Below are 7845 nucleotides of genomic sequence, written 5' to 3'. Positions count from 1 at the left end.
ATTCCAATCTCTGTCTTCCTCTACAGTTTTTGCCCTCTACAGCTCCCTCTAGTACCATCGAAGTCATTCCCTCATGTCTTAGCAGATGTCCTATCATCCTGTCCCTTCTCCTTATCAGTGTTTTCCACATATTCCTTTCCTCTCCGATTCTGCGTAGAACCTCCTCATTCCTTACCTTATCAGTCCACCTAATTTTCAACATTCGTCTATAGCACCACATCTCAAATGCTTCGATTCTCTTCCGTTCCGGTTTTCCCACAGTCCATGTTTCACTACCATAGACTGCTGTACTCCAGACGTACATCCTCAGAAATTTCTTCCTCAAATTAAGGCCGGTATTTGATATTAGTAGACTTCTCTTGGCCAGAAATGCCTTTTTTGCCATAGCGAGTCTGCTTTTGATGTCTTCCTTGCTCCGTCCGTCATTGGTTATTTTACTGCCTAGGTAGCAGAATTCCTTAACTTCATTTACTTCATGACCGTCAATGCTGATGTTAAGTTTCTCGCTGTTCTCATTTCTACTACTTCTTATTACCTTCGTCTTTCTCCGATTTACTCTCAAACCATACTGTGCACTCATTAGACTGTTCATTCCGTTCCGCAGATCATTTAATTCTTCTTCACTTTCACTCAGGGTAGCAACGTCATCAGCGAATCGTATCATTGATATCCTTTCACCTTGTATTTTAATTCCACTCCTGAACCTTCCTTTTATTTCCATCATTGCTTCCTCGATGTACAGATTGAAGAGTAGGGGCGAAAGGCTATAGCCTTGTTTTACACTCTTCTTAATACGAGCACTTCGTTCTTGATCGTCCACTCTTATTATTCCCTCTTGGTTGTTGTACATATAGTATATGACCCGTCTCTCCCTATAGCTTACCCCTACTTTTTTCAGTATCTCGAACAGCTTGCACCATTTTATATTGTCGAAAGCTTTTTCCAGGACGACAAATCCCATGAACGTGTCTTTATTGTTCTTTAGCCTTGCTTCCATTATTAGCCGTAAAGTCAGAATTGCCTCTCTCGTGCCTTTACTTTTCCTAAAGCCAAACTGATCGTCACCTAGCGCATTCTCAATTTTCTTTTCCATTCTTCTGTATATTATTCTTGTAAGCAGCTTCGATGCATGAGCTGTTAAGCTGATTATGCGATAATTCTCGCACTTGTCAGCTCTTGCCGTCTTCGGAATTGTGTGGATGATGCTTTTCCGAAAGTCAGATGGTATGTCACCAGACTCATACACTCCTGGAAATGGAAAAAAGAACACATTGACACCGGTGTGTCAGACCCACCATACTTGCTACGGACACTGCGAGAGGGCTGTACAAGCAATGATCACACGCACGGCACAGCGGACACACCAGGAACCGCGGTGTTGGCCGTCGAATGGCGCTAGCTGCGCAGCATTTGTGCACCGCCGCCGTCAGTGTCAGCCAGTTTGCCGTGGCATACGGAGCTCCATCGCAGTCTTTAACACTGGTAGCATGCCGCGACAGCGTCGACGTGAACCGTATGTGCAGCTGACGGACTTTGAGCGAAGGCGTATAGTGGGCATGCAGGAGGCCGGGTGGACGTACCGCCGAATTGCTCAACACGTGGGGCGTGAGGTCTCCACAGTACATCGATGTTGTCGCCAGTGGTCGGCGGAAGGTGCACGTGCCCGTCGACCTGGGACCGGACCGCAGCGACGCACGGATGCACGCCAAGACCGTAGGATCCTACGCAGTGCCATAGGGGACCGCACCGCCATTTCCCACCAAATTAGAGACACTGTTGCTCCTGGGGTATCGGCGAGGAACATTCGCAACCGTCTCCATGAAGCTGGGCTATGGTCCCGCACACCGTTAGGCCGTCTTCCGCTCACGCCCCAACATCGTGCAGCCCGCCTCCAGTGGTGTCGCGACAGGCGTAAATGGAGGGACGAATGGAGACGTGTCGTCTTCAGCGATGAGAGTCGCTTATGCCTTGGTGCCAATGATGGTCGTATGCGTGTTTGGCGCCGTGCAGGTGAGCGCCACAATCAGCACTGCATACGACCGAGGCACACAGGGCCAACACCCGGCATCATGGTGTGGGAAGCGATCTCCTACACTGGCCGCACACCTCTGGTGATCGTCGAGGGGACACTGAATAGTGCACGGTACATCCAAGTCGTCATCGAACCCATCGTTCTACCATTCCTAGACCGGCAAGGGAACTTGCTGTTCCAACAGGACAATGCACGTCCGCATGTATCCCGTACCACCCAACGTGCTCTAGAAGGTGTAAGTCAACTATCCTGGCCAGCAAGATCTCCGGATCTGTCCCCCATTGAGCATGTTTGGGACTGGATGAAGCGTCGTCTCACGTGGTCTGCACGTCCAGCACGAACGCTGGACCAACTGAGGCGCCAGGTGGAAATGGCATGGCAAGCCGTTCCACAGGACTACATCCAGCAGCTCTACGATCGTCTCCATGTGAGAATAGCAGCCTGCATTGCTGCGAAAGGTGGATATACACTGTACTAGTGCCGACATTGAGAATGCTCTGTTGCCTGTGTTTATGTGCCTGTGGTTCTGTCAGTGTGATCATGTGATGTATCTGACCCCAGGAATGTGTCAATAAAGTTTCCCCTTCCTGGGACAATTCTTATTTCAATTTCCAGGAGTGTATATTCTACACACCAACGTGAATAGTCGTTTTGTTGCCACTTCCCCTAATGATTTTAGAAATTCTAATGGAATGTTATCTATCCCTTCTGCCTTATTTTACCGTAAGTCCCCCAAAGCTCTTTTAAATTCCGATTCTAATGCGGGATCCCCTATCTCTTCTATATCGATTTCTGTTTCTTCTTCTATCACATCAGACATATTTTCACCCTCATAGAGTCTTTCAACGTATTCTTTCCACCTATCTGCTCTCTCCTCTGCATTTAACAGTGGAATTCCAGTTGCACTCTTAATTTTACCACCGTTGCTTTTAATGTCACCAAAGGTTGTTTTGACTTTCCTGTATGCTGAGTCTGTCCTTCCGACAATAAATCTTTTTCGATGTCTTCACATTTTCCTGCAGCCATTTCGTCTTAGTTTCCCTGCACTTCCTATTTATTTCATCCCTCAGCGACTTGCATTTCTGTTTTCCTGATTTTTCCGGAACATGTTTGTACTTCCTCCTTTCATCAATCAACTGAAGTATTTCTTCTGTTACCCATGGTTTCTTCGCAGCTACCTTCTTTGTACCTATGTTTTCCTTCCCAACTTCTGTGATGGCCCTTTTTAGAGATGTCCATACCTCTTCAACTGTACTGCCTACTGCGCTATTCCTTATTGCTGTATCTATAGCGTTAGAGAACTTCAAACGTATCTCGTCATTCCTTAGAACTTCCGTATCCCACTTCTTAGCGTATTGATTCTTCCTGACTAATGTCTTGAACTTCAGCCTACTCTTCATCAATACTATATTGTGATCTGAGTCTATATCCGCTCCTGCGTACGCCTTGCAATCCAGTATCTGATTTCGGAATCTCTGTCTGACCATGATGTAATCTAATTGAAATCTTCCCGTATCTCCCGGCCTTTTCCAAGTATACCTCCTCCTCTTGTGATTCTTGAACAGGGTATTCGCTATTACTAGCTGAAACTTGTTACAGAACTCAATTAGTCTTTCTCCTCTTTCATTCCTTGTCCCAAGCCCATATTCTTCTGTAACCTTTTCTTCTTCTCCTTCCCCTACAACTGCATTCCAGTCGCCCATGACTATTAGATTTTCGTCCCCCTTTACATACTGCATTACCCTTTCAATATCCTCATACACTTTGTCTATCTGTTCATCTTCAGCTTGCGACGTGGGCATGTATACCTGAACTATCGTTGTCGGTGTTGGTCTGCTGTCGAGTCTGATTAGAACAACCCGGTCACTGAACTGTTCACAGTAGCACACCCTCTGCCCTACCTGCCTATTCATAACGAATCCTACACCTGTTACACCATTTTCTGCTGCTGTTGATATTACCCGATACTCATCTGACCAGAAATCCTTGTCTTCCTTCCACTTCACTTAACTGACTCCTACTATATCTAGATTGAGCCTTTGCATTTCCCTTTTCAGATTTTCTAGTTTCCCTACCACGTTCAAGCTTCTGACATTCCACGTCCCGACTCGTAGAACGTTATCCTTTCATTGATTATTCAATCTTTTTCTCATGGTAACCTCCCCCTTGGCAGTCCCCTCCCGGAGATCCGAATGGGGGACTATTCCGGAATCTTTTGCCAATGGAGAGATCATCATGACACTTCTTCAACTACAGGCCACACGTTACGTGTCTTTAATGCAGTGGTTTCCATTGCCTTCTGCATCCTCATGTCGTTGATCATTGCTGATTCTTCCGCCTTTAGGGGCAATTTCCCACCCCTACGACAAGAGAGTGCCCTGAACCTCTATCCGCTCCTCCGCCCTCTTTGACAAGGCCGTTGGCAGAATGAGGCTGACTTGTTATGCCGGAAGTCTTCGGCCGCCAATGCTGATTATTTATCGAAATTTAGGCAGTTGCGGGGATCGAACCCGGGACCGAAGACGTTTTAATTATGAATCAAAGACACTACCCCCACACCACGGGTGTAACCCCGTACATGCCACACAAACAAGCAAAGCTCGGTATAAAGATCATTATGGTGGTGGATGTCAGGTATCCATAGGTCTATGATTCTGAAATTTACGTAGGCACGCAACCACAGGGGCCATTTAGAGAATCAAATAAAGTGCCTGATATAGTCCATCGCATTCTGAGACCATTATATGGTCTGTGATGCAATATCACCACATACAACTGGTTTACAAATGTGCCTATAGGCAAAGAACTGTTAACTCACTAGATTACGGCAGTAGGAACACTAAGAAAGAATAAACCAGATGTTCCTCAACTGTTCAAAACCCATTTTCGTGTTTTAACCTGATTGCATACTAGTCAGTTATGTGCCAAAGCGGAATAAAGTAGTTTTGTTGTTATCTACACTTCTCAATGAAGACAAAATCGATGTTGCTAGTGGTGATACTAGAAAACCAGAGGTTATCACCTTTCATAACCAAACTAAGCGTGGCGTCGATATTTCTGATAGAGTGCATAGATAATATGACATTGCTCGGAGTAGTCGCCGATGGCTTCTCACACTGTTTTACAATTTTGTCAATATGTTGTTGTTGTTGTGGTCTTCAGTCCTGAGACTGGTTTGATGCAGCTCTCCATGCTACTCTATCCTGTGCAAGCTTCTTTATCTCCCAGTACTTACTGCAACCTACATCCTTCTGAATTTGCTTAGTGTATTCATCTCTTTGTCTCCCTCTACGATTTTTACCCTCCACGCTGCCCTCCAATCCTAAATTGGTGGTCCCTTGATGCCTCAAAACATGTCCTACCAACCGGTCCCTTCTTTTTGTCAAGTTGTGCCACAAACTTCTCTTCTCCCCAATCCTATTCAATACCTCCTCATTAGTTACGTGATCTACCCATCTAATCTTCAGCATTCTTCTGTAGCACCACATTTCGAAAGCTTCTATTCTCTTCTTGTCCAAACTAGTTATCGTCCATGTTTCACTTGCATACATGGCTACACTCCACACAAATACTTTCAGAAACGTCTTCCTGATACATAAATCTATATTCGATGATAACAAATTTCTCTTCTTCAGAAAAGCTTTCGTTGCCATTGCCAGTATACATTTTATATCCTCTCTACTTCGACCATCATCAGTTATTTTACTTCCTAAATAGCAAAACTCCTTTACTACTTTAAGTGTCTCATTTCCTAATCTAATTCCATCAGCATCACCCGATTTAATTTGACTGCATTCCATTATCCTCGTTTAGCTTTTGTTGATGTTCATCTTATATCCTCCTTTCAAGACCCTGTCCATTCCATTCAACTGCTCTTCCAAGTCCTTTGTTGTCTCTGACAGAATGACAATGTCATCGGCGAACCTAAAAGTTTTTATTTCTTCTCCAGTAATTTTAATAACTACTCCATATTTTACTATTGTTTCCTTTACTGCTTGTTCAATATACAGATTGAATAACATCGGGGATAGGCTACAACCCTGTCTCACTCCCTTCGCAACCACTGCTTCCCTTTCATGCCCCTCAACTCTTATAACTGCCATCTGGTTTCTGTATTTTGCCCCTGCCACCTTCAGAATTTGAAAGAGAGTATTCCAGTTAACTTTGTCAAGAGCTTTCTCTAATTATACAAATGCTAGAAACGTAGGTTTGCCTTTTCTTAATCTTTCTTCTAAGATAAGTCGTAAGGTTAGTATTGCCTCACGCGTTCCAACATTTCTACGGAATCCAAACTGATCTTCCCCGAGGTCCGCTTCTACCAGTTTTTCCATTCGTCTGTAAAGAATTCGCGTTAGTATTTTGCAGCTGTGACTTATTAAACTGGTAGTTCGGTAATTTTCACATCTGTCAGCACCTGTTTTCTTTGGGATTGGAATTATTATATTCTTCCTGAAGTCTGAGGGTATTTCGCTTGTCTCATGCATCTTACTCACCAGATGGTAGAGTTTTGTCATGACTGGCTCTCCCAAGGCTATCAGTAGTTCTAATGGAACGTTGTCTACTCCTAGGGCGTTGTTTCGACTTAGATCTTTCAGTGCTCTGTCAAATTCTTCACGCAGTATCATATCTCCAATTTCATCTTCCTCTTCCATTTCCATAATATTGTCCTCAAGTACATCGCCCATATATAAACCCTCTATATACTCCTTCTACCTTTCCGCCTTCCCTTCTTTGCTTAGAACTGGGTTTCCATCTGAGCTCTTGATATTCATACAAGTGGTTCTCTTCTCTCCAAAGGTCTCTTTAATTTTCCTGTAGGCAGTATCTATCTTACTCCTTGTGAGATAAGCTTCTACATCCTTACATTTGTCCTCTAGCCATCCCTGCTTAGCCATTTTGCACTTCCTGTCGATCTCATTTTTGAGGCGTTTGTATTCCTTTTTACCTGCTTCGTTTACTGCGTTTTTATATTTTCTCCTTTCATCAATTAAATTCAATATTTCTTCTGTTACCCAAGGATTTCTATTAGTCATCGTCTTTTTACCTACTTGATCGTCTGCTGCCTTCACTACTTCATCCATCAAAGCTACCCATTCTTCTTCTACTGTATTTCTTTCCCCCATTCCTGTCAATTGTTCCCCTATGCTCTTCCTGAAACTCTCTACAACCTCTGGTTCTTTCAGTCTATCCCGGTCCCATCTCCTTAATTTAGCACCTTGTCAATATGGTTGCCTTAAATGGTCTTCTCATAATCAGATACACAACTCTGAAATGAAAGTCGTCCTCCGTCACTATCTACAAGTACGCCCCGATAGCTGAGTGGTCAGCATGACAAACTGCCGACCAAAGGGGTCCGGGTTCGATTCCCGGCTGGGTCGGGGATTTTCTTCGCTCAAAGACTGGGTGGTGTATTGTTCTGATTATCATCATTTCATTCCCATCCAGCTAGCAGGTCGTCCAGTGTGGCATGGAATGTAATAAGACCTGCACCAAGGCGGCCGGACCTGCCCCATAAGGGACCTCTCGGCCAATGACGCCAAATGATCATTTCCATTTCCACTACCTACAAGAAGTTGGATTCGCGCTAGCAAGATCTTCTTTTGAGAGTCGAATATTGCAGCAAAACACACCCAGAGCTATCAAACTGAAAGGCAGTCTACTTCTTAAACTTCAAGGATAATCCTGCCGTTTGTTACACTTACTCACGGAGGAGTTGGCCGTTTGTTCTGCAGGGCTCGAGTTCACAGCACGCGTAAATAATGCAGCAGATATACGAGACGCAGCTGAAGCGACCACCAGGCTTTCTTGTGCCC

The sequence above is a fragment of the Schistocerca gregaria genome, chromosome 1 (genome assembly GCF_023897955.1).
Source record: "Schistocerca gregaria isolate iqSchGreg1 chromosome 1, iqSchGreg1.2, whole genome shotgun sequence".
NCBI lineage: Eukaryota > Metazoa > Arthropoda > Insecta > Orthoptera > Acrididae > Schistocerca > Schistocerca gregaria.
Note: the sequence above shows the minus strand (reverse complement) of the source record.